The 27180-nt window shown below is 45.9% G+C and overlaps 1 protein-coding gene across 5 annotated transcripts in view; it reads left to right on the forward strand.

The window, feature by feature from the left end:
- tenm1 (teneurin transmembrane protein 1) overlaps window positions 1-27180 on the forward strand; it is a 1268320-nt gene that overhangs the window by 913529 nt on the left and 327611 nt on the right. The window lies entirely within an intron of this gene.

The following is a 27180-nucleotide window of genomic DNA, read 5'->3' on the forward strand; positions in this document are numbered from 1 at the left end:
TATTCTGTGCATAAAATAGATTATTTTAGGTTGTATAAGAAAAAGTTAAATTATTTATTTTTAGAATTGCATGGATTTTCTTAATAGATATATTTTAAGGTGTCTGTGATGCATTCCAATTTACTGATTGTTCTTTTTCCTTTTATCCTATAATTGTTTCTTCAATTTTTCTTTTAGCTCCCTCTTCAAGTACCAGTGGACAATGCTAAATTTCTTCACTGACACCCCATCTACCTTGCAGGGGGACTATATAAGTCAAACCTGTAAAGTAAATGACCCAATGTCCGTGGTGTCAGTGGGATCAAAACCCTTCCCTATGGATGGGGTTTCCCATGGTGCCATCTTGATTTGACCATGGACCATTTGTGGTCTGTGTGGACATTCCCCAGACATCAGGAAATATCCCAGCCAGACTGACAAAGTCATTGCTTCTTTTCCCTTTACAGAAAAATTACAGGATAACAACTGTAGTAAAGGATCGATTTCATCAATTAATGTGCAATCTTTAATGTAAACATCTTAATTTATCTTGTTATCTCTCTCCAATTGCCTATTTGGACAAGAACAACTCAGTGTTTCATCCCTCACTGGCTGAGCACAAAATTTACACAGCAAAAGAAGTGAATTAACTTTGAAAACAGCTATAAAAATTTCATAAATTATATATAGATTATTTATCTGTAACTAGTGTTAGATAACAGCTACAGAAATGTTCGTATTGAACTGAATCTCATTCCAGCGTTGGAATCTTTATTTTTGTTTAAAGAGTACAGTTGATTTATATTAATGCACTATGGGTGGAGAGACAGTAATAGATCTCAGTTGTGAGTATAGTGCAGCAATTAGTAAAGCCAGCCTATATCATCTCAGTATAGGCCAGTACTCAATTATGAATTTAATTAGTAGGGCTTTTCTTGTCTCTGAAAACTGTCTGTCTTTTAGACTGTGATGCCAGTTCACTGTAAATATTTGTGCTGAATTTTTTTCTATAGTCTTTTGCTAGTAGCTGCAATGGTCCACTAATTGAATCCAACATTCAAATCAAAGACTTGCTAATGATTTTCATCGTAATTCTTCTGGCACTGTGTCATTCTCTCAGCAGGTGATCTGGTTTTCTTTCAAATGCACAAATCCCTTCTGTTTAATCATCTGAGCTAGATATTTAACCAAAAAAAAGTCCTGTTTTCTTTACTTTATTTAAACAATGCTTCTATGCCCTTTGATGGTCATTGGGGGACATTTATTGATTGTGTGTCTGGCCCAAGCAGAACTTGCACTGAAAAGAGAATTCAAAGCTAAAATAAGTACCTTAGATGCCAGTGCTCAACCATTTATAAAAGCATCATTTGTTTTCAAGGTCCATTCCAGTTTGTTCCTGAAATATTAAAGTGATTTGGTAACAAAAACATTTCTGTAAAAATGTCTCCAGTCAGTGATCCATGCTGGTCTTAGTTCCTAGATATTATTCATGCTCTACTCTACTTTACTCAGCAACCACCGGCAGTGCACCAACTCGCATCTATAGTTAGCCCTGCGCTTGTGTGCAGCCATTCTCAGTTGCTACGCTCTGTGCCAGCACTTAAAATGATTTAATTACTAATTCCCTACCTGCTTATTTTTTTCTCTCCACTGTTTCTCCCTCCACTCCTCAAGGCACTCGCTGATGATGGGGGACAGTCCCATTGGTGCCAAGAGCCCTCCAGTACTTTGCCTAAGTGTCCACTCTTAAATAAAAACTGAAAATGCTGGAAACACTCAGCAGGACCATTCTTAATGTGTGAGTTTAGACAGTGGTGTCAAGTGTCAGTGGGCTGTTCGATCAAGTCTAATCTAATTCTTACACATTTCCCAACAGGGGTCACTTTTTTTTATTTATTCATTCTCGTGATGTGGGCATCGCTGGCAAGGCCGGCATTTTTTACCCATCCCTAATTGCTCTTGCGAAAGTGCTCGTGAGCTGCCGCCTTGAACCACTGCAGTCCGTGTGGTGAAAGTACTCCCACAGTGCTGTTAGGGAGGGAGTTCCAGGATTGTGACCCAGTGACGATGAAGGAATGGCATTACATTTCCAAGTCAGAATCGTCTGTAACATGGAGGGGAACTTGGAGGTGGTGGTGATCAATGTTTCCTTTAAGCTGCACGGCCATGCAGCTCTGGGGACCTCCCACGCCGCCGGCTCGCCGGCTTTTTAATGTGACAAACCGCGCATGTGCGATATTTTGACTGGGCCGCGCAGCTACTTAAAGGGGCCGCGCACCCAAAAAAAAGGTAATATTGGTAGTGTTCCGATGCGCCCGCTGCCCTTGTCCCGCTAGGTGGTAGAAGTCACGGGTTGTGGGAGGTGCTGTAGAAGATGCCTTGGCGAGTTGCTGCAGTGCATCTTGTAGATGGTACACACTGCAGTCACGGTGTGCCAGTGGTGGAGGGGGTGAGTGTTTAAGGTGGTAGATGGGGTGTCGATCAAGCAGGCTGCTTTGTCCTGGATGGTGTTGAGCTTCTTGAGTGTTGTTGGAGCTGCACTTATCCAGGCAAGTGGAGAGTATTCCATCACACACCTGACTTGTGCCTTGTCGGTGGTGGAAAGGCTTTGGGGAGTCAGGAGGTGAGACATTCGTCACAGAATACCCAGCCTCTGACCTGCTCTTGTATCCAAAGTATTTATGTGGCTGGTCCAGTTAAAGTTCTGGTTAATAGTGACCCCCAGGATGTTGAAGGTGGGGTATTTGACGATGGTAATGCCATTGATTGTCAAGGGACGGTGGTTAGACTTTCTTTTGTTGGAGATGGTCATTGCCTGGCACTTGTGTGGCACAAATGTTAGTTGGAACTTATCAGCCCAAGCCTGAATGTTGTTCAGGTGTTGCTGCTTGTGGGCATGGACTACTTCATTATCTGAAGAATTGCGAATGGAACTGAACACTGCAATCATCAGCAAACATCCCCACTTCTGACCTTATGATGGAGGGAAGGTCATTGATGAAGCAGCTGAAGATGGTTTGGCCTTGAACACTGCCCTGAGGAACTCCTGCAGCAATGTCCTGGGGTTGAGATGATTGGCCTCCATCAACCACAACCATCTTCCTTTGTGCTAGGTATGACTCCAGCCAGTGGAGAGTTTCCCCCTGATTCCCATTGACTTCAATTTTACTAGAGCTCCTTGATGCCACACTCGGTCAAATGCTGACTTGATGTCAAGGGCAGTCACTCTCACTTCACCTCTGGAATTCAGCTCTTTTGTCCATGTTTGGACCAAGGCTGTAATGAGGTCTGGAACCGAGTGGTCCTAGCAGAACCCAAACTGAGCATCAGCGAGCAGGTTATTGGTGAGAAAGTGCCGCTTGGTAGCACTGTCGACAACACCTTCACTTTGCTGATGATTGAGATTAGGCTGTTGGGGCTGAAATTGGCTGGATTGGATTTGTCCTTTTTTTTGTGGACAGGACATACCTGGGCAATTTTCCATTTTGTCAGATAAATGCCAGTGTTGTAGCTGTACTGGAACAGCTTGGCTAGAGGCGCGGCTAGTTCTGGAGCACAAGTCTTCAGCACTACAGCAGGGATGTTGTCAGGGCACATAGCCTTTGCTGTATCCAGTGCGCTCAGTCTTTCTTGATATCACATGGAGTGAATCGAATTGGCTGAAGGCTGGCATCTGTGATGGTGGGGACCTCAACATGAGGCCGAGATGGATTATCCACTCAGCACTTCTAGCTGAAGGTGGTTGTGAATGCTTCAGCCTTGTCTTTTGTTCTCATATGTTGGGCTCTGCCATTGTTGACGATAGGGATGTTCATGGAGCCACCACCTCTCGTTAGTTGTTTAATTGTTCACCACCATTCACAACTGGATGTGGCAGGACTGCAGAGCTTTGATCTGAGCCATTGTTTGTGGGATCGCTTGTTTAGCTCTGTCTATAGCATGCTGCTTCCACTGTTTAGCATGCAGGTAGTCCTGTGATGTGGCTTCACCACATTAGCACCCCATTTTTTTGGTACATCTGGTGTTGCTCCTGGCTTGCTCTTCTATACTCAGCATTGAACCAGGGATGGTCACTTGGCTTGATGCTAATGGTAGAGTGAGGGATATGCCGGGCATTGAGGTTACATGTTGTGGTGGAATACAATTCTGCTGCTACTGATGGCCCACAGCACCACATGGATGCCCAGTTTTGAGCTGATAGATCTGTTCTGAATCTATCCAATTTACTGCGGTAGTAGTGTCACACAACACGATGGAGGGTGTCCTCAGTGTGAAGATGGCACTTCGTCTCCACAAGGTCTATGCAGTGGTCACTCCTACCAATACGTTCATGGACTAGCTGAATTGCTCTTGCAGAGAGCCAGCACGGGCTTGATGGGTCGAATGGCCTTCTTTCGTGCTGTAACCATGCTATGATTCTATGACAGATGCATCTGCAACAGTTAGATTAGTGAGGGCGAGGTCAAGTCGGTTTTTCCCTCGTGTTGGTTCTCTCACCGCCTGCCACAAGCTCAGTCTGGCAGCTATGTCCTTCAGGACTCAGCCAGCTCATTCAGTGTGATGCTACTGAGCCACTGTTTTTCATGGACATTGAAGTCCCCCTCCCAGAGTACATTCTGTGCCCTTACTATCCTCAGTGCTTCTTCTAAGTGGTGTTAACATGGAGGAGCACTGATTCATCAGTTGAGGGAGGGTGGTAGGTGGTAATCAGCAGGAGGTTTCTTTGCCCATGTTTGACCTGATGCCATGAGACATCATGCGGTCCGGAGTCAATGTTGCAGACTCCCAGGGCCACTACCTCCGGACTGTATACCACTGTGCCACCACCTCTGGTAGGTCATTACTGCCGGTGGGAAAGGACATATCCAGGGATGGTAATGGAGGTATCTGAGACATTATGAAGCGATTATAATTATACAAGTGATGATATGAAGCGAGAGCCCAGGCTGATTTTTCCCTCCATAGACAAGGATTTTTAAGTTACTTTAAGGATGATTTTAACCCTGCCCATCCGACAGATACCAGTCGGATAATCAGTTAAAATCACTTATGAGACTTACCCGCCAAGTTCCGCTCTTCTCCCAGAAGTTTTGATTGTAAACTGCTCTTCAGAGCAAGCAAGAGAGAAACCCGCCAGAAACTGGTGGGGTCCTTCTTTAAATATGCAGATTTGGCTCCAATGACATAATAGGGGCCTGACTGCTATTTTAACCATTGCTTTCCTGTGAGGCCAACCTAACAGGAAGAGGAGTCGGGGCCAGAAGAGGCCCAAAAAGGTAAGAGTGTTTTTTTTACTTGTTTTGACTTTCCTTGTGGGGCCAGGAAGAGCAGGAATGTTCCCGCAAGCCTCACAAGGAAAGTTTAGGCATCTCCTGTACTGTGAGGTCCTCTTCAACCCCTTCCCACTGACCTTCCTGAGTGCCAGGATCCGTTCCTATACAGCTGAGGCCCAGGAGTTAACATCTCCTCGGCCTCACAGTCCCGAGGTTGGGACAGTTTGCTGCCCGCCTCAGCATCGCAAGCCGGACTGCCAGCCCAAGTTAAAATTGCGACTTTTGTCTATCATTTTTTTTTTGGCAGAATGCTGAATTTTGACTGGATCGCTTCTTGGCACTTCATTTTGACAAGATGGTTAGTGTAACAATTTGCAAAATGTTAGAGGTTTATGTTCAGGTTTTTTCATTAGTTTGGTTGATTTCATGAAATGTGACATTAACAGCACTTTATGAAAGGTAATTGATGCAGCTTAACTTCCAAACAAAAAAACAGTGGAAATGACATATTGTATCATGATTTCTTTCAGATCACAATGCTGAAAAAAGAAAAGTGCCATGTTTGGCATTAGTTGCTTAGAGACAAGGGCACTAATTTTGTGAGGCTCCGCTCTCAGTACAGGACTTTGTTAACAGTGAGCAAGCGTCAGAAAATTAGGTTACAATGTCGTAGCCTCTGGAAGCGGAGCCTCACAGAAATAACCCCAGTGGATTATTGGGGACAGTTAATAGTAATTGATGATCAATGAAGATTTGTGGCACGATAGACTATGGATATTTGTGGGATTTTTTATTTAAGATATGCAGGTAGAAATTCATATTGGGTGGCAGCCCAAAATGGGCAGAATCACAGTGGTGCCTGTTGTATGCCCTGCCCAATATTCAGTTCCACTGAAGTCAATAGAACTGGATATCGAGCAGGGCGGCAAATGTGATACTGCCCATTTTGCACTATGGCCCAAGACTAATTTCTACCCCATGATATCTTCTCAGTAATGGGAAGCTCTTCAGTCTAAAACACTGTACAAATTGTTCCCATGCCTAGAATAATTCAAAAATGACAGGTGTAGCATTTAAAGAGACTTCAATGATGGTTATGATGAAGGTAAAACAATTTGATAATAGATGAGGTGGAATTTAATCTCACTATGAGTTTAACTGATTTGGGTCATCTCAATCCTGTTCCTTGTGGCCATATACAGCACAAAACTGTCTCTAATTCAGCACCATTTGGCATCTCACAGAATGGCTCTGTGATATCCGAGTGGTAAGGTCCTAAACTGAGATAAGCAAGATATAAGGAACAAAACCCAACTGTTTATTACACGGTGTAGCAGAGAAACAACTCTTACAGGCTGCAAGCAAAACACAGTATTTCTAACTGCACAAGCCAAGATGGAGGATTCACCTCTGGGTCATACCCATAATGCAATGCCACATTACCATACTAACTGGTGTACCAGGACATTACCTTAAACACTGGTGAATATGATCCCTTAATCTTTGGCTCCATCTGGTGGATAACTTAAACATTACATCCCATATTACTATATCCCCCCCCTCTTAAGTTTACATTAATTTCTTAACAACATTCTTAAAAAGTCCCATAAGGAAACTCCTTTAACGATAGTCCATACTGAACAAATCTAGCAGGTCGTTATCAATCTCTCTGGCGGCTTGCGAGTCCTTGGTGAACGTCTTACAGTCAAGTCCCTGCTTGGTTGTGGTAGAGCCACCTGCTGCTCCTGAGCAGTACTCAGAGTATCTGACTCTGCTACGATGGTTTCCTCTTGACGAAGGGGGTCCAGGTAGAACTGGCTCTGTTCATGGTGGTGGTACCACCGATGCATTTGGATAACTGGGGGCCAACTTGTCCTCCGACATCTTCTCTGGAACCTCCAGTTTGATTTCCCTTTGTCTGGTCAGTATCTGATCTACATGTCTGCGTACTACCTGACCAGTTCCCACCATGACCGTATATGATACTGGACCGGTCATTGAGTCTATGACGCCAGGAATCCATTTTGGACCATAACTGAAATTCCTGGTAAGGACCGCATCTCCTTCTCCAAAACTGCGGCTCTTTGTCCTTCTGTCATGGTTCTCCTTTTGTTTGATTTGTCTGTTTTCCACCTTCCATTTTAGGTCTGGGTGAACCAGGTCAAGAGTGGAGCGTAGTCGACGTCCTAACAACAGCTCAGCAGGAGAGAGTCCTGTGGTAGATTGAGGTGTTATTCTGTAGCTGAACAGAACTCGTGACACCTTGGTTGCCAAACTCCCTTCCGCACTTTTTTTCATCATCTCCTTAAATGTTTGTAAGGCTCTCTCCGCAAGTCCATTTGAAGACGGATGATATGGAGCTGAGGTCACGTGCACTATGCCATTGTTTCTCATGAATTCTTTTGTTTCTGTACTCACAAAACACGTGGCATTGTCACTTACTACGATCTCCGGTAGCCCTTGATTACTAAAACTCCTACGCAGGCAGTCTATAGTAACAGTAAATGAAGCAGAATTTACAGGATACACATCCATCCATTTGGAATGTGCATCAATGATTATGAGGAACATCTTTCCCATGAATGGACCCACATAATCTACATGTAATCTTCTCCATGGTCTATCCGGCCACTCCCAGGGGTGGAGAGGAGCTGCTGCTGGTGCCTTCCTGTGTACTTGACAAGTGCTGCATGTCTTGACTAGATTTTCTATCTCCTCATCTAGCTTTGGCCAACACAAGTAACTCCTTGCCAAGGCTTTCATACGCGAAACTCCAGGATGACACTGATGTAGTTGCCCTAGGATAGACTGTTGTGCTGGCTGTGGAATAATCACTCGTGCTCCCCACAACACGCAACCATCCTGCACACTCAGCTCTGTCTTCCTGACACTGTAAGGTGTGAAATCAGTCCCTTCCGGATGCTGTGGCCAACCCCTCATCACATATTCTCGGACTCTAGACAGTACTGGATCTTTACCGGTCCAAGTCCTTACTTGTTCCGTGGTCACAATTGCCGTGTCCGTGTCCTCCAACATCAAAACTCTGTCCTCTGGAGCTGCACGGATAGGTGTACCTGGCAGTGGAAGACGGCTCAAGGCATCTGCATTCCCATGGTACTTGCCCACCTTGTAAACGATGACATACTCCTATGCCCTCAACGTCACTGCCCACCTCTGGATCCGGGGTGACACCATCTGTGGTACTGCTTTCATTTAATTAAACAGAGATAGAAGAGGTTTATGATCGGTGCATATGGTGAATTTCCTGCCATACATGTACTTGTGAAACCTCTGTAACCCAAACATTACTGCTAATCCCTCTTTATCTAACTGGGAATAGTTTTTTTCCACCGGGGTCAGAGTTTGAGACATAAACCCTATTGGTCTTTCTGTTCCATCTTCCAAGCTGTGTGAAAGAACCGCCCCACCCCATAAGGTAAAGCGTCACAAGAGAGAATGATGTCTTTCTCTGCATTGTAGTGAACCAGCACATCCGACGACAGCATCAGTTTCTTGGACTGTTCAAATGAAACCCTCTGTTCCTCTTCCCACTGCCACTGTGTCTCCTTACGCAGAAGTTTGTGAAGAGGTGCTAACACTGTTGACAAGTTTGGTAAAAATCTGTTATAATAGTTTAGCAATGTGACCGAGTAAGCTTTTAACTCGGTCACATTGGTAGGAGCTGGGGGCCTCCTGCAGTGCTTGTACCTTCTCCTTGATTGGATGGAGCCCGGTGGTGTCCACTCTGTGTCCCAGGAACACGGCCTCATTCCCCAGGAAAGTGCACTTACTCCTCTTGAGCCGTAACCCAGCCTTATCCAATCTTTGTAGTACCTCTCTCAGAGTGCTCAGATGCTCCTGGTCGGTTCTTCCCATCACCAGAATGTCATCCAGATAGATTGAAACATGTGGAATCCCTTGCAGTATGCCCTCGATAGTCCTCTGGAAAATAGCTGGACTAGATGAGACACCAAATGGTAAGCGGTTATAGGTAAACAACCCCTTGTGTGTATTTATGGTTACATACTTCTTGGATTCCTCATCTAGTGTAATCTGCAAGTATGCATGACTCATATCCAGCTTCGTGAATTTCTTCCCTCCAGCCAGGTTTGCAAAGAGATCCTCTGTTTTGGGAATAGGATACTGTTCTAGTTTAGACACCCTATTTACAGTCAATTTATAATCTCCACAGAGTCTTACCGAATTGTCCGGTTTTAAAACAGATACAATGGGAGCTGCCCATTCTGAACATTTCACGGGTTCCAGAATGTTCTCTCTCAAAAGATGGTCAAGCTCAGCCTCTACCTTCGGTTTCATGGCATACGGCACAGGTCGTTGTTTAAAAAACCTTGGCAGTGCCTCCTTGTCTACATAAATCTTAGCTGGGGGGCCATTAAATGTGCCAAGTTCTTCCTTGAACACGTTCTCATGTTCAATCAACACTTCTTGCAAAGACAATTGTTTGCCTCCCTCTAGTTGATTTATTGCTCCCCAATCTAATTTAAGTTCTTGTATCCAGCCCCGACCTAACAAGTTTGGTCCAGAACCCGGTACTACAACTACAGGTAGCTGTTCCACGGTGTCCGTGTGTTGCACAGTTACAGTAGCTGTACCCAATGTCGCCACTCGTTCACCGGTATATGTTTTAAGCTGCATAGAGCGAGACTTTAACTCTGGAACTTTTGCACGGTTCCACAATTTTGAGTACTCCTCCCTGTTCATTATGGTTACGCTGCGTCCTGTATCCACTTCAAAGTTGACCTTAGAGTCATTTACTGTCAGTTGCAAAGTGATAGGATCCACCTTTGGAATGTTCTCTACCATACTATGCATTATGAACATGTCGTCTTCTTTCTCAGCTTCTCCGCTGATGTGATGTGCTCCCTGTTTTTTCACTTCTCTTCCTAGGTTTTGCTTTCCTTCCCCTTTTGGTTTGTATTCCTCCACGGTTGCTTTTGCCCTGCATGCACGTTTTATATGTCCTTTTTTCCCACACTTGTGGCACTTTTCCTCCAGGAACCTGCATTCCCTCACCAGGCGATCGCCATTGCATCTATAACATGCTTTTACATGCTCACGTTGTGGTTTCTGACGCATATTTAACTTGTGCACATTAACCTGACCTCCAACTTGCTTTGTAGTAGCCCAGTCTGAACCTTGTATTTCTTTTACATCTCGGTTCACTGTCTCTATGGCTTGAGCAAGTTCCAACGCTTTTTCATACGTAAGCCCAGTCTCGGACAATAATCTCCTCTGCATTCGATCATCCATTATCCCGCAAACCAGCCTATCTCTCAGCATGTCTTTCAGGTTGTCCCCGTAATTGCAATCATGTGCCAATTTTCTCAACACCGCTACATAATCCAATACAGTCTCTCCCGGTTTCCTGTTCCGTGAATTAAATTTGAAACGCTGTACAATCTCACTCGGTCTGGGATTGAAATGTTCCTTCAGCAAGGCCACTAATTCAGCAAATTTACTGTCTCCCGGCTTTGCAGGACTGCATAAGTTTCTCATTAAACTATACGTCTGACTTCCCACGGAAGTGAGCAAAATAGCTCTCCTTTTTTCGACATCATCTATATCATTTGCTTCAAAGAAATGCATCAGCACCTCGCAGTACTCATCCCAGGTCTGAGTCTGAACATCAAAAGCAGAGATCTTTCCTACCATAGCAGCCATGATCGGTTATTCAGCGCTCTTTTATTTCTCTTCTTCAAGATGTGATCTGTTGATCCTCATCGCCAATATGTGATATCCGAGTGGTAAGGTCCTAAACTGAGATAAGCGAGATATAAGGAACAAAACCCAACTGTTTATTACACGGTGTAGCAGAGAAACAACACTTACAGGCTGCAAGCAAAACACAGTATTTCTAACTGCATGAGCCAAGATGGAGGATTCACCTCTGAGTCATACCCATAATGCAATGCCACATTACCATACTAACTGGTGTACCAGGACATTACCTTAAACACTGGTGAATATGATCCCTTAATCTTTGGCTCCATCTGGTGGATAGCTTAAACATTACATCCCAGATTACTATAGGCTCATATGAGAAATTTGAAACTATTGTCACCATGATGCAGTAGAGATTGAAGTTGGGAGTGAGGCACATTGTTGAGGAAGAATGGGTAGAGCATCTTATCATTCCAAACCTGACCTGGGAGCGTTATCTGGTTTTGGGGGTCTGAAATGAAAAGTATACAATTCCCCAGCACTAACATCCCTTGTTGATCAGCAAAATGACTCCTCACTACTGAAAAAACAAGAAAAAGGAAAGGGAAGTGAGAAGAGTGACAGCAGCATTTGAGCTCTGTGGATTTTAGCTCCCATGAATGGACCCGCATAATCTACATGTAATCTTCTCCATGGTCTATCCGGCCACTCCCAGGGGTGGAGAGGAGCTGCTGCTGGTGCCTTCCTGTGTACTTGACAAGTGCTGCATGTCTTGACTAGATTTTCTATCTCCTCATCTAGCTTTGGCCAACACAAGTAACTCCTTGCCAAGGCTTTCATACGCGAAACTCCAGGATGACACTGATGTAGTTGCCCTAGGATAGACTGTTGTGCTGGCTGTGGAATAATCACTCGTGCTCCCCACAACACGCAACCATCCTGCACACTCAGCTCTGTCTTCCTGACACTGTAAGGTGTGAAATCAGTCCCTTCCGGATGCTGTGGCCAACCCCTCATCACATATTCTCGGACTCTAGACAGTACTGGATCTTTACCGGTCCAAGTCCTTACTTGTTCCGTGGTCACAATTGCCGTGTCCGTGTCCTCCAACATCAAAACTCTGTCCTCTGGAGCTGCACGGATAGGTGTACCTGGCAGTGGAAGACGGCTCAAGGCATCTGCATTCCCATGGTACTTGCCCACCTTGTAAACGATGACATACTCCTATGCCCTCAACGTCACTGCCCACCTCTGGATCCGGGGTGACACCATCTGTGGTACTGCTTTCATTTAATTAAACAGAGATAGAAGAGGTTTATGATCGGTGCATATGGTGAATTTCCTGCCATACATGTACTTGTGAAACCTCTGTAACCCAAACATTACTGCTAATCCCTCTTTATCTAACTGGGAATAGTTTTTTTCCACCGGGGTCAGAGTTTGAGACATAAACCCTATTGGTCTTTCTGTTCCATCTTCCAAGCTGTGTGAAAGAACCGCCCCACCCCATAAGGTAAAGCGTCACAAGAGAGAATGATGTCTTTCTCTGCATTGTAGTGAACCAGCACATCCGACGACAGCATCAGTTTCTTGGACTGTTCAAATGAAACCCTCTGTTCCTCTTCCCACTGCCACTGTGTCTCCTTACGCAGAAGTTTGTGAAGAGGTGCTAACACTGTTGACAAGTTTGGTAAAAATCTGTTATAATAGTTTAGCAGTCCCAGGTAAGCTTTTAACTCGGTCACATTGGTAGGAGCTGGGGCCTCCTGCAGTGCTTGTACCTTCTCCTTGATTGGATGGAGCCCGGTGGTGTCCACTCTGTGTCCCAGGAACACGGCCTCATTCCCCAGGAAAGTGCACTTACTCCTCTTGAGCCGTAACCCAGCCTTATCCAATCTTTGTAGTACCTCTCTCAGAGTGCTCAGATGCTCCTGGTCGGTTCTTCCCATCACCAGAATGTCATCCAGATAGATTGAAACATGTGGAATCCCTTGCAGTATGCCCTCGATAGTCCTCTGGAAAATAGCTGGACTAGATGAGACACCAAATGGTAAGCGGTTATAGGTAAACAACCCCTTGTGTGTATTTATGGTTACATACTTCTTGGATTCCTCATCTAGTGTAATCTGCAAGTATGCATGACTCATATCCAGCTTCGTGAATTTCTTCCCTCCAGCCAGGTTTGCAAAGAGATCCTCTGTTTTGGGAATAGGATACTGTTCTAGTTTAGACACCCTATTTACAGTCAATTTATAATCTCCACAGAGTCTTACCGAATTGTCCGGTTTTAAAACAGATACAATGGGAGCTGCCCATTCTGAACATTTCACGGGTTCCAGAATGTTCTCTCTCAAAAGATGGTCAAGCTCAGCCTCTACCTTCGGTTTCATGGCATACGGCACAGGTCGTTGTTTAAAAAACCTTGGCAGTGCCTCCTTGTCTACATAAATCTTAGCTGGGGGGCCATTAAATGTGCCAAGTTCTTCCTTGAACACGTTCTCATGTTCAATCAACACTTCTTGCAAAGACAATTGTTTGCCTCCCTCTAGTTGATTTATTGCTCCCCAATCTAATTTAAGTTCTTGTATCCAGCCCCGACCTAACAAGTTTGGTCCAGAACCCGGTACTACAACTACAGGTAGCTGTTCCACGGTGTCCGTGTGTTGCACAGTTACAGTAGCTGTACCCAATGTCGCCACTCGTTCACCGGTATATGTTTTAAGCTGCATAGAGCGAGACTTTAACTCTGGAACTTTTGCACGGTTCCACAATTTTGAGTACTCCTCCCTGTTCATTATGGTTACGCTGCGTCCTGTATCCACTTCAAAGTTGACCTTAGAGTCATTTACTGTCAGTTGCAAAGTGATAGGATCCACCTTTGGAATGTTCTCTACCATACTATGCATTATGAACATGTCGTCTTCTTTCTCAGCTTCTCCGCTGATGTGATGTGCTCCCTGTTTTTTCACTTCTCTTCCTAGGTTTTGCTTTCCTTCCCCTTTTGGTTTGTATTCCTCCACGGTTGCTTTTGCCCTGCATGCACGTTTTATATGTCCTTTTTTCCCACACTTGTGGCACTTTTCCTCCAGGAACCTGCATTCCCTCACCAGGCGATCGCCATTGCATCTATAACATGCTTTTACATGCTCACGTTGTGGTTTCTGACGCATATTTAACTTGTGCACATTAACCTGACCTCCAACTTGCTTTGTAGTAGCCCAGTCTGAACCTTGTATTTCTTTTACATCTCGGTTCACTGTCTCTATGGCTTGAGCAAGTTCCAACGCTTTTTCATACGTAAGCCCAGTCTCGGACAATAATCTCCTCTGCATTCGATCATCCATTATCCCGCAAACCAGCCTATCTCTCAGCATGTCTTTCAGGTTGTCCCCGTAATTGCAATCATGTGCCAATTTTCTCAACACCGCTACATAATCCAATACAGTCTCTCCCGGTTTCCTGTTCCGTGAATTAAATTTGAAACGCTGTACAATCTCACTCGGTCTGGGATTGAAATGTTCCTTCAGCAAGGCCACTAATTCAGCAAATTTACTGTCTCCCGGCTTTGCAGGACTGCATAAGTTTCTCATTAAACTATACGTCTGACTTCCCACGGAAGTGAGCAAAATAGCTCTCCTTTTTTCGACATCATCTATATCATTTGCTTCAAAGAAATGCATCAGCACCTCGCAGTACTCATCCCAGGTCTGAGTCTGAACATCAAAAGCAGAGATCTTTCCTACCATAGCAGCCATGATCGGTTATTCAGCGCTCTTTTATTTCTCTTCTTCAAGATGTGATCTGTTGATCCTCATCGCCAATATGTGATATCCGAGTGGTAAGGTCCTAAACTGAGATAAGCGAGATATAAGGAACAAAACCCAACTGTTTATTACACGGTGTAGCAGAGAAACAACACTTACAGGCTGCAAGCAAAACACAGTATTTCTAACTGCATGAGCCAAGATGGAGGATTCACCTCTGAGTCATACCCATAATGCAATGCCACATTACCATACTAACTGGTGTACCAGGACATTACCTTAAACACTGGTGAATATGATCCCTTAATCTTTGGCTCCATCTGGTGGATAGCTTAAACATTACATCCCAGATTACTATAGGCTCATATGAGAAATTTGAAACTATTGTCACCATGATGCAGTAGAGATTGAAGTTGGGAGTGAGGCACATTGTTGAGGAAGAATGGGTAGAGCATCTTATCATTCCAAACCTGACCTGGGAGCGTTATCTGGTTTTGGGGGTCTGAAATGAAAAGTATACAATTCCCCAGCACTAACATCCCTTGTTGATCAGCAAAATGACTCCTCACTACTGAAAAAACAAGAAAAAGGAAAGGGAAGTGAGAAGAGTGACAGCAGCATTTGAGCTCTGTGGATTTTAGCTCCCATGAATGGACCCGCATAATCTACATGTAATCTTCTCCATGGTCTATCCGGCCACTCCCAGGGGTGGAGAGGAGCTGCTGCTGGTGCCTTCCTGTGTACTTGACAAGTGCTGCATGTCTTGACTAGATTTTCTATCTCCTCATCTAGCTTTGGCCAACACAAGTAACTCCTTGCCAAGGCTTTCATACGCGAAACTCCAGGATGACACTGATGTAGTTGCCCTAGGATAGACTGTTGTGCTGGCTGTGGAATAATCACTCGTGCTCCCCACAACACGCAACCATCCTGCACACTCAGCTCTGTCTTCCTGACACTGTAAGGTGTGAAATCAGTCCCTTCCGGATGCTGTGGCCAACCCCTCATCACATATTCTCGGACTCTAGACAGTACTGGATCTTTACCGGTCCAAGTCCTTACTTGTTCCGTGGTCACAATTGCCGTGTCCGTGTCCTCCAACATCAAAACTCTGTCCTCTGGAGCTGCACGGATAGGTGTACCTGGCAGTGGAAGACGGCTCAAGGCATCTGCATTCCCATGGTACTTGCCCACCTTGTAAACGATGACATACTCCTATGCCCTCAACGTCACTGCCCACCTCTGGATCCGGGGTGACACCATCTGTGGTACTGCTTTCATTTAATTAAACAGAGATAGAAGAGGTTTATGATCGGTGCATATGGTGAATTTCCTGCCATACATGTACTTGTGAAACCTCTGTAACCCAAACATTACTGCTAATCCCTCTTTATCTAACTGGGAATAGTTTTTTTCCACCGGGGTCAGAGTTTGAGACATAAACCCTATTGGTCTTTCTGTTCCATCTTCCAAGCTGTGTGAAAGAACCGCCCCACCCCATAAGGTAAAGCGTCACAAGAGAGAATGATGTCTTTCTCTGCATTGTAGTGAACCAGCACATCCGACGACAGCATCAGTTTCTTGGACTGTTCAAATGAAACCCTCTGTTCCTCTTCCCACTGCCACTGTGTCTCCTTACGCAGAAGTTTGTGAAGAGGTGCTAACACTGTTGACAAGTTTGGTAAAAATCTGTTATAATAGTTTAGCAGTCCCAGGTAAGCTTTTAACTCGGTCACATTGGTAGGAGCTGGGGCCTCCTGCAGTGCTTGTACCTTCTCCTTGATTGGATGGAGCCCGGTGGTGTCCACTCTGTGTCCCAGGAACACGGCCTCATTCCCCAGGAAAGTGCACTTACTCCTCTTGAGCCGTAACCCAGCCTTATCCAATCTTTGTAGTACCTCTCTCAGAGTGCTCAGATGCTCCTGGTCGGTTCTTCCCATCACCAGAATGTCATCCAGATAGATTGAAACATGTGGAATCCCTTGCAGTATGCCCTCGATAGTCCTCTGGAAAATAGCTGGACTAGATGAGACACCAAATGGTAAGCGGTTATAGGTAAACAACCCCTTGTGTGTATTTATGGTTACATACTTCTTGGATTCCTCATCTAGTGTAATCTGCAAGTATGCATGACTCATATCCAGCTTCGTGAATTTCTTCCCTCCAGCCAGGTTTGCAAAGAGATCCTCTGTTTTGGGAATAGGATACTGTTCTAGTTTAGACACCCTATTTACAGTCAATTTATAATCTCCACAGAGTCTTACCGAATTGTCCGGTTTTAAAACAGATACAATGGGAGCTGCCCATTCTGAACATTTCACGGGTTCCAGAATGTTCTCTCTCAAAAGATGGTCAAGCTCAGCCTCTACCTTCGGTTTCATGGCATACGGCACAGGTCGTTGTTTAAAAAACCTTGGCAGTGCCTCCTTGTCTACATAAATCTTAGCTGGGGGGCCATTAAATGTGCCAAGTTCTTCCTTGAACACGTTCTCATGTTCAATCAACACTTCTTGCAAAGACAATTGTTTGCCTCCCTCTAGTTGATTTATTGCTCCCCAATCTAATTTAAGTTCTTGTATCCAGCCCCGACCTAACAAGTTTGGTCCAGAACCCGGTACTACAACTACAGGTAGCTGTTCCACGGTGTCCGTGTGTTGCACAGTTACAGTAGCTGTACCCAATGTCGCCACTCGTTCACCGGTATATGTTTTAAGCTGCATAGAGCGAGACTTTAACTCTGGAACTTTTGCACGGTTCCACAATTTTGAGTACTCCTCCCTGTTCATTATGGTTACGCTGCGTCCTGTATCCACTTCAAAGTTGACCTTAGAGTCATTTACTGTCAGTTGCAAAGTGATAGGATCCACCTTTGGAATGTTCTCTACCATACTATGCATTATGAACATGTCGTCTTCTTTCTCAGCTTCTCCGCTGATGTGATGTGCTCCCTGTTTTTTCACTTCTCTTCCTAGGTTTTGCTTTCCTTCCCCTTTTGGTTTGTATTCCTCCACGGTTGCTTTTGCCCTGCATGCACGTTTTATATGTCCTTTTTTCCCACACTTGTGGCACTTTTCCTCCAGGAACCTGCATTCCCTCACCAGGCGATCGCCATTGCATCTATAACATGCTTTTACATGCTCACGTTGTGGTTTCTGACGCATATTTAACTTGTGCACATTAACCTGACCTCCAACTTGCTTTGTAGTAGCCCAGTCTGAACCTTGTATTTCTTTTACATCTCGGTTCACTGTCTCTATGGCTTGAGCAAGTTCCAACGCTTTTTCATACGTAAGCCCAGTCTCGGACAATAATCTCCTCTGCATTCGATCATCCATTATCCCGCAAACCAGCCTATCTCTCAGCATGTCTTTCAGGTTGTCCCCGTAATTGCAATCATGTGCCAATTTTCTCAACACCGCTACATAATCCAATACAGTCTCTCCCGGTTTCCTGTTCCGTGAATTAAATTTGAAACGCTGTACAATCTCACTCGGTCTGGGATTGAAATGTTCCTTCAGCAAGGCCACTAATTCAGCAAATTTACTGTCTCCCGGCTTTGCAGGACTGCATAAGTTTCTCATTAAACTATACGTCTGACTTCCCACGGAAGTGAGCAAAATAGCTCTCCTTTTTTCGACATCATCTATATCATTTGCTTCAAAGAAATGCATCAGCACCTCGCAGTACTCATCCCAGGTCTGAGTCTGAACATCAAAAGCAGAGATCTTTCCTACCATAGCAGCCATGATCGGTTATTCAGCGCTCTTTTATTTCTCTTCTTCAAGATGTGATCTGTTGATCCTCATCGCCAATATGTGATATCCGAGTGGTAAGGTCCTAAACTGAGATAAGCGAGATATAAGGAACAAAACCCAACTGTTTATTACACGGTGTAGCAGAGAAACAACACTTACAGGCTGCAAGCAAAACACAGTATTTCTAACTGCATGAGCCAAGATGGAGGATTCACCTCTGAGTCATACCCATAATGCAATGCCACATTACCATACTAACTGGTGTACCAGGACATTACCTTAAACACTGGTGAATATGATCCCTTAATCTTTGGCTCCATCTGGTGGATAGCTTAAACATTACATCCCAGATTACTATAGGCTCATATGAGAAATTTGAAACTATTGTCACCATGATGCAGTAGAGATTGAAGTTGGGAGTGAGGCACATTGTTGAGGAAGAATGGGTAGAGCATCTTATCATTCCAAACCTGACCTGGGAGCGTTATCTGGTTTTGGGGGTCTGAAATGAAAAGTATACAATTCCCCAGCACTAACATCCCTTGTTGATCAGCAAAATGACTCCTCACTACTGAAAAAACAAGAAAAAGGAAAGGGAAGTGAGAAGAGTGACAGCAGCATTTGAGCTCTGTGGATTTTAGCTCACATACAGTCAACTCCATTTAAGCAGAGAAACCAAAGTACTATTATGCCACTGTGATATTTTTAATGAGATCACAAGGGAAAAGCATTGAATTGGTGATGTTAAGCCATATTTAATATGATAAGCAAGGGAAATAAATGGATGTTGTTTTTGTTCAGATCTATTTCGATATCAGGCAAATAATTATGAACCGTTAAAGGCAATCATGATAGATTATTAGACTAATGAAATAAATGTTCAGTCCATCATTTTTCAAACTTTTGGCTGTTACATCACATGGGTTTGCCCCACCTAAGTTTAAATGACTGCACTTCAGTGTTAAGCAATATTTATTCTGCCCATATCACCTGATATGTTGTTTACTAAGTGTGATTAAAAATAGCACTGCTGTTCCCTGAAATGGTATTGGATTTTGGCTGTCATTACCTAGTGAATGAGTCATTTCCTAGACAGAGACCAGGAGGATCAATCTTTACACACAGAGAGGTGAAAAAGCAGTCTTCGAAGTTCACAACTACTCTATATTACAACGCAATCCATTGATTAATGCTATCAATAATATAAACAGAAAATACTGGAAACACTCAGCAGGTCAGGCAGCATCTGTGGAGAGAGAAACAAGAGTTAACGGCCGTGAAATTTGGCACCTTAGTGGCGGCTGTTAAGGCTGGTTTCGGTGTAAATATGGCAGCTGCCTCACTTCTGCCCACTTCTGGCGCGGCCCGCGGTGGCCGCCATTTTGGGCAGATCGGCAGCACAGCCGTTACCTGCATTCGCCAGAAAAATGCTAATCAGTCAGATTGTGACGTCAATCATTGTGCAATGCTGATTTGACACATGTAGTGCCATTTTGGCTGTTGCTGCTCCATTCAATGCCCTATCCAAAACATGAACAGTTGAACGTGCGTTCAGCTGCACAAGGGAGCTCCCACCAGCTGTATTTAAAGCGACCATCAACAACTTGATGGTGGCTTGCTTTTTGATTTCTGCTGGCTCTGTGTAAATTTGTACAACTGTTTGGAGCTTTCTATAGTTATTTAAAGTTGGTGAGGTGACAGGGAGTGGTGCTGCAAGTGGAGAAGGCCTTGCTTCTGACTTCAAGAGTTCTGCTTAGACCACTGCATCAGGGGTCACAGAGTCTCTGTACTCCAGGAGCAGGGACTTCATTGTCTTCTCTCTGAGCAGGGAGAAGCAGGAGGAGCGCACATGTGGCTTTGCCAGGATATCAGGCTTCCCCATGGTACAGGGCAGCATCAACTGCACACATGTGGCTTTGCGGGCGCTGCACATCAATCCTGAGATGTACCGCAACCACAAAGGCCCCCACTCACTGAATGAGCAGCTGGTGTGCGACCATGCCCAGCACATCATGATGGTGAATGCTTGGTATCCTGGCAGCAGTCATGATGCCTTCATCCTCTGCCAGTCCAGCAATCGTCCAGCCGCCACATCAAACCCGAGGGTGGCTGCTTGGAGACGAGGGCTATCTGTTCTACACCTGGCTGATGACTCCCCTCCGCAACCCGGCAATTCAAGGCCAGCTGCCACGAGGAACCTCATCAAGCAGACCACCAGCGTGCTAAAGCAATAGTTCCACTGACTTGACCACTCGGGAGGAGCCTTCCAGTACACGCCAGAGTGGGTTGCGCATGTCTGTTATGCGCCATTAATGGTGGTCTGCTGCATCCTCCACAACTTGGCTATCATGAGGGTGTAGTCTTTGCCACCACGGGTTCCGCAACCAGCTCAGGAGAAGGAGGTGGAGGAGGAGTAAGGGAGGAAGCAGGCAGCAGAGCCTCATCAGAATCTGGTTCCCCTGAATGAAACCCCAGATCTCCGTTGCTCACCATTTCTCCACTTTACCATCCCTTTGTCACAGAACATCACAGCGTCCTCTTGGGCACAAAGCTGAAATGAGAGCCACCACAAAACAAACATTACAAAAATAATTTATAAATTAATCAATCCAAAACTACATAACAAAGTCAACTAATCACCCTTCTGCATTCCCTTAGTATCTGTCTTTCGTGTTCCTTTGCCTATCCTAGTGCTCCTACGCAGTGCTACCCCAGTGGCTGCAGCATGGCTGGTGGAAGGCTGCTGACTTTCCATGGTGGAGACTGTGGATGGCCTTGCAGGACAACCTCAAGCAGCTCTGGGCCTAGAGGCCCAGCTGTAGACTGCCGACCTCTGCATACGTGGCAGCAGTCTGGGTGGGCTGGCTGGCTGACAGGCAGCAGCAAGGGAGTGCGAGGGGTGGGAGTACAAATTCTGTCATTTGAGAGGACAGCAGGTTCTTGCCACTCCCGCAGGGCAGCGCCTCAGCATTCCTAGCCATCTGTTAAAGCACAGATCACTGGATTGCTGTGAAACCCTGTAGCCCCTTTTCACACTCATAAACTCAGCCACGGTAGCATCAGTCTGAGCTTGCGTGGCAGCAAACTGAGCCTACATGAGAGCAGTCTGAGCTTCCACTGCAGCACTCAGACATTGGGTCGCTTCTGCTTGTGCTGCTATGGAAGATGTGACATCATCCATTACACCTAGCATCATGGTTGGGTCCACAAGTGTCCTAATGGAGTTGCCCATCACTTCCATCTTGGAAATCATGAGCTCCAAACTCCATGCAAAGCCTCGTGCAATGTTGAAGCTGGACTCCTTCTTGACACTGACAAGAGGCTCCCTGGCAGGCCTGTGTGTGCATGCACATCACCATTCTTCGGTCGGCCACCCCATCGAAGTCATCATCTGAGTCCTGTGCAGGAGAACTCTTGCGCGAACATGCCCTCTGGGGAGCTGGAACCCGAGCTACCCTTTCCCCCCTGGCCTGGCTGCAGTCCACTCATGCCTGGTGACTCACCACGTGCAGATATTGCTTCTAAAGTATGCAGAGTGCCATTTTCTGAGCTGGTGCCTGGGAGTGTCAAATTGAGTGACAGTGCCTCGTCTTCTCCTTCACTCTCCTCCTCTACTACGTCGGGGTCAGGCTGGGCTGCTGGCAGTTCTTGTGTATCTGAAAGGAGAAAGGCACAAGGGTCGGGTTGTGGTGAGGGGAGTGGGGAAAGCAAGATGTACATGTTTACACCATCAGCAGCTTGTACGTGGGATGAGAGAAGAAGGATTAGGTATGAGCATACCGTCATCAGCAATACTTTCAACCTCGCCGCTCGCCATGGTCTCAGTGACGGATGCTCCATTTATCTCCACCACTGTCTCCTCCAGCACAGTGAGGTTCAGAAGACGTGCTTCCCCTCAGCCTGTCTGCTGTTGCGCATGTCTGTTATGCGCCATCTTGGCCTGCAAGAGAAAGGGAAGTGTGTCAGTGAGTGTGGTGCAATGCGTTTGGGTGATGTGCCTGTCATGGTTGAATTGCTGGCAGTGTGTGAAAGGTATGAGATGTATGCGTTAGGCTTGCAGCAGTGGTAAGTGTGTGAGCATGAGGTGAAGCTATGATTGTGAGGTATGAATCGTCATTACTAGAGATTGTTGGTAGCTGAGTGATGGGGGTGTAGTGCATTGAGCAGTGGCTGAGGCTAATGGTGCAGTTGGTGGGATATGGCATTTGAAGATGCACTCACTCACCTTGGCCACTCGTGTGAGGTCATTAAACTTCTTGCGACACTGGATCCAGGTCCTGGGGGCAACACACGTGGCACACTGACAGCTTCTGCTACCTCCTCCCACTGCCTTCTGATGTGCTGCCTGCAGTTTCCCGCATGTGTGGCCATTTTTCAATGTTAAGTTTTGAGCATGCGGAAAACTGCGAATGGGCTGCACAGCTCCTTAGAGGCCACACACAGAAAAAAACCTAAGATGGAACATTGCTCTGGACCCATCTTTTGTTTCTTTACTGGTCCCATTACCACCCCATTTTGCCTTGCACCTTCATCCCTTTTGTGATTTAATCTGTCCTCCACCCTATCACAGAGCTTTCCCTTTTTTCCCCGGCTCTGCACTTGCTTATAAATTGTTACATCTCTAACGTCTTCCAGTTCTGACAAAAGGTCATCGACCTGAAATGTTTCTCTCTCCACAGATGCTGCCTGACCTGCTGAGTGTTTCTGGCATTTTCTGTTTTTATTTCAGATTTCCAGCATCCACAGTATTTCGCTTTTGTTTTAGTGACAAATTCTTTCAGACAACTTCCAAATATGCAAACTGATGGTCAACTGAAAGTATAACATTAAACAACTTTTGTAAGATTGGAAGAAGCAGAGGGAGTAACTATGAAGGAAATGATGAAGAGCATAGTAAGATAAAGCACTGTGAGAAAGAAAATACAGAAAGACTTGTATTTATTTTGCGCCTTTCCCGACATCAGGACATTCCAAAGTGCTTTACAGCCAATGTAGTATTTTGAAGTGTAGTCACTGTAGTAATATAGGAAATCACGGCAGCCAATTAGCTCACAGCAAGGTCCTACAAGCAGCAATGTGATAACCAGATAATCTGTTTTAGTTGGTTGAGGGATAAATATTGGCCAGGACGCCAGGGCGAATTCCCCTGCTCGTCTTCAAAATAGTGCCATGGGTTCCTTTACATCCACCTGAGAGGGCAGATGGGGCCGTGGTTTAACGCCTCATCCAAAAAGAAGGCATCTCCGACAGTGCAGCACTCCCTCAGTGCTGCACTGGAGTGTCAGCCTAGATTTTGTGCTCAAGTTTCTGGAGTGGCACTTGAACCCACAGCCTTCTGACTCAGAGGCGAGAAAACTGAGCCAATGCTGAACCCTGAAGGAGAGAACCTTACATAAATGTTACATTACCCACAAGAGTGAGTGAGTGTTTGGGCAAATTAAGGACTGGATTATTTTAGTTATGTGCAAGTTAGAGAAGAAGTTAAAGATCTGCACATGGACTAGAACTCATACCCATATTAGGTAAGAAACTAATTCACCTTAAATGTCATGTTTTTTGGTGAGAGATTACAATACACTAGGTTTTGTTTTAGTAGATTTTCATTCGTACCACCTGGATGAAAAGTATCTCCTGGGTGTGGCGCACAAAGAGGAAAATCCAACAGGGAGGAACACACACCTGTAACGGAGCCCTCCATCCTTCCACCCCACCCCCCAGCCCCCGCACCCACCCCCACATCAATTTTCAGTCCATTTAAATTAATGGAAGAAAATAGAGCAGTCTGAATTACAAGCTTGCAATCCTCCCCGCCCGAGTTTCTTCTGTGCTCCACCCAGACAGTACAGCTCAAAATCGATCCTATTGTGTCATAACATGGACTGAACTGTGTTGGTTTGAATAGGATAATATACATGCCAACCTAGAAAACTGGCAAAAGCTGACCAGCAGCCGCAACAGAACTAACAGTTCAAAACCCACCCCAAGGGTAGGCCTATGACATGTGAAGACAAAGAATTAGATTGAAATAATTAGATACGTGGGCTCATCATAAGCTAAGCTGCAAGTACATCCAACATTCAATCACTCTTATTGCTGGGGGAAAACCCAAAAGTACACCAAAGCCCTATTTGCAGCAGTGATGGATTTATAAATTATTAAAGGGAAATAGTGAAGGAATGAGATTCATTTTCTAATTAAGTCTGGTACATACCCATTCCCAGAAATTTTTGATTCTTAGCACTTTATTTGTCATATTTGTCACTTTGGAACCTACTGTAATTCTGCTGTCAAGCCAAAAATAAAGTTTCTTGGAAGGGTTACAGATACTTTAAATCTAAAAATAAAACTTTAGGGGGTGATTTTCACAATGGGAAGCTTTTGGAGGCGGGACTCCCACTTGTCGGGTTTCAGTCCCGCCTCCATCAACTTCTGGCCAACCAGCGGGATTTTCCCCTGATTGACCTTGTTAAGCCCGCCTGGCAGGCTCAGCAGGCCAATTAGGGTGAAGCCGGTTGCAGAGCACATCAACTTATGACGTGTCATCTGTCAAGAATTTTTGAAAGAAGAAATGCCATCGTTTGACAGCTCTGTGAAGCTGTCAAACACTGACATTATGTGCAGTTTGATGAGTCCTTGGGGTCAATTTTCTGGCTGCTGTCAGGCAGCTTTTCATGTGGCCGGGGGCCGAAAATTGGCGAAAAAGCGGGTCGGGACCCCCCCCCCCCGCCTGATTCCTTGCCCCGTCCGACTTTCGGACCGCCGTTTCCCCGCGACCCGCTTCAGCCCCGGCTGCCACTGGCGGGACTGGTCGTCGGAACACTAATTACCATTTATCAGCTTGTTGAGGTAGTTATTCCGGGGCCGTTGCAACTTTGGGGCTTTCCCCACATCAAACCTGCCTGTGGGGAACCCCGCTGCTGACACCTGGCGTGAAGCTTGCCGGCTTGCTTGCTGTCAGCTGCAGGTCAATGGAGAAGCTGCGATTTAAAGGGACAGGACTTGCATGTTGAAGGACCTTGTTGTTGCAGGTTTGGGGCTACTTCTTCAAGGCTTAGGCACAGCTATGGAAGGTTGCAGCCTCACACACTTCTCCAATGAGATCTCCTGGGAAGCCCCTCTTGCCACCCTCACTCAGCGCTTCCTCAGCGGAGGCATCTACGAGAAGCATGGGATGCGTTTTTTTCCTTCCCTTCTTGCCATTAGAGGATCTCCAGCAGCAGAGGTGGCAGCAGCAGGACCAGGAACAGCAGGATCAGCAACAGGCGCACCATGCTGCTGCTCACTCACCTGAAGCTGTACAGGTCAGAAGGGGCCAGCGCTTGGAAGTGGCTTGAGAGCACCTTGCTGCGCTTTAGGGGGCCATGGGGACCCGTTTCTGCACTGGCAGTCCTACTCAGAAGGACTTCCATGAAGATCTGGTTTCTCTGTTCAACAGATGGCCAATGCTCCTCAAGAGATGTCATTCTCTTATGAGCACTCACCATGTTTTCCATACCCTGGCGAGTTATCTCCTCCATGGAGGTTGCCAACCTTTCCATGGTGATGCGTTCATGTGCCAATGACTCCACAAAGGCTCTGCTCATGGTCGCTATGGACTCCTCCATTCACTCCACACTCGCAGCGACCCTGGAGACAAAACCTGCCAGAGACTCCTGCATCTGTGCATGGAGATCCATCACCTCTTCTCTTGCGGATGGACCCAGAGGCAGAGAGTCGACATGCAGCGCAGCTGAGCTGAGCTGGCAGAGTCCTGCGCCCTCCGACGAGGACTCTCCACTGCTGTCCCTGTCTCCAGAATCTGCTGAGGCTCACTTGTGAGCTGTGAAACACCACGTGACAACACTACTCTATGTCCCGAAGGTCCACCCGAGGTGTGAGTGTCTGCACTGGTGCTGGGTGCGCTTACTTTTGCTGACGCTGCGCCCTCAGATGTTGGAGCTTCCTCTGAGGAGTCTGGCTGCACAGCCTCTTCCTCCTCCACAGTGAGGACGGGGGCTCTGGATGGTACTGTGGGGGAGTAAAGGAAGGAGTTAGAGATGTAATGCCAAGGTTCCTCTGGTGACTCCCAATGAGTTGGCATCTGCTGACACCTGCATCCATGCAGCATTGGTCTCTGGGAGGCCTCTTCCTCCCTGACCTAGGGAAGAGGACCTCCCTGTGGGCCCTAACCCCATCCAATAATGCCTGCAGTGAAGCCTCATTGAATTTGAAGGCAGCTCGGGGTCTGGCACTGGCCACAGCTGCTGTAGGCTCCTCTGCCATCCTGTATGGTTCATTTGGAAGCCTTCAGAGGATGCAGTGCTTGCTATGGACCTTGAAAGCACCATGAATGATGACATCATACTGTGGGGATTTCTGACTGAAATTGGACAATTAGCAAGGCTTCCCACATGCTGGGAATTAATTGGCCACTTGAGGGAAAATTGTGTGGAGCTGGCTGACACTTTTTTGTGTGTGTCAGAAACCCCACATTCGGGGAAATCCAACCATTTCCCACACAAGCCGAAAATCGGGGCCCTTGTGTTCAGGGCTCATCAAACCTTTCTACTTTGCAGAAATCAGATGACTGTTGCATCGGAGGATGCAGCAGCCAGTCTGTGATCTCTACAATGGAGATGTCGGGGACTCCAGCTCCACAGCAGCTGAAGGCTGCAGGAAGAAACAAAGGTAAGTTAACATTTTCTACCACTTTACACTCACCTCATATACTTACCACTCCACACTTGC

Source organism: Somniosus microcephalus, chromosome 1 (assembly GCF_052327205.1).
Source record: "Somniosus microcephalus isolate GS21.2 chromosome 1, FLI_Smic_1.0, whole genome shotgun sequence".
NCBI lineage: Eukaryota > Metazoa > Chordata > Chondrichthyes > Squaliformes > Somniosidae > Somniosus > Somniosus microcephalus.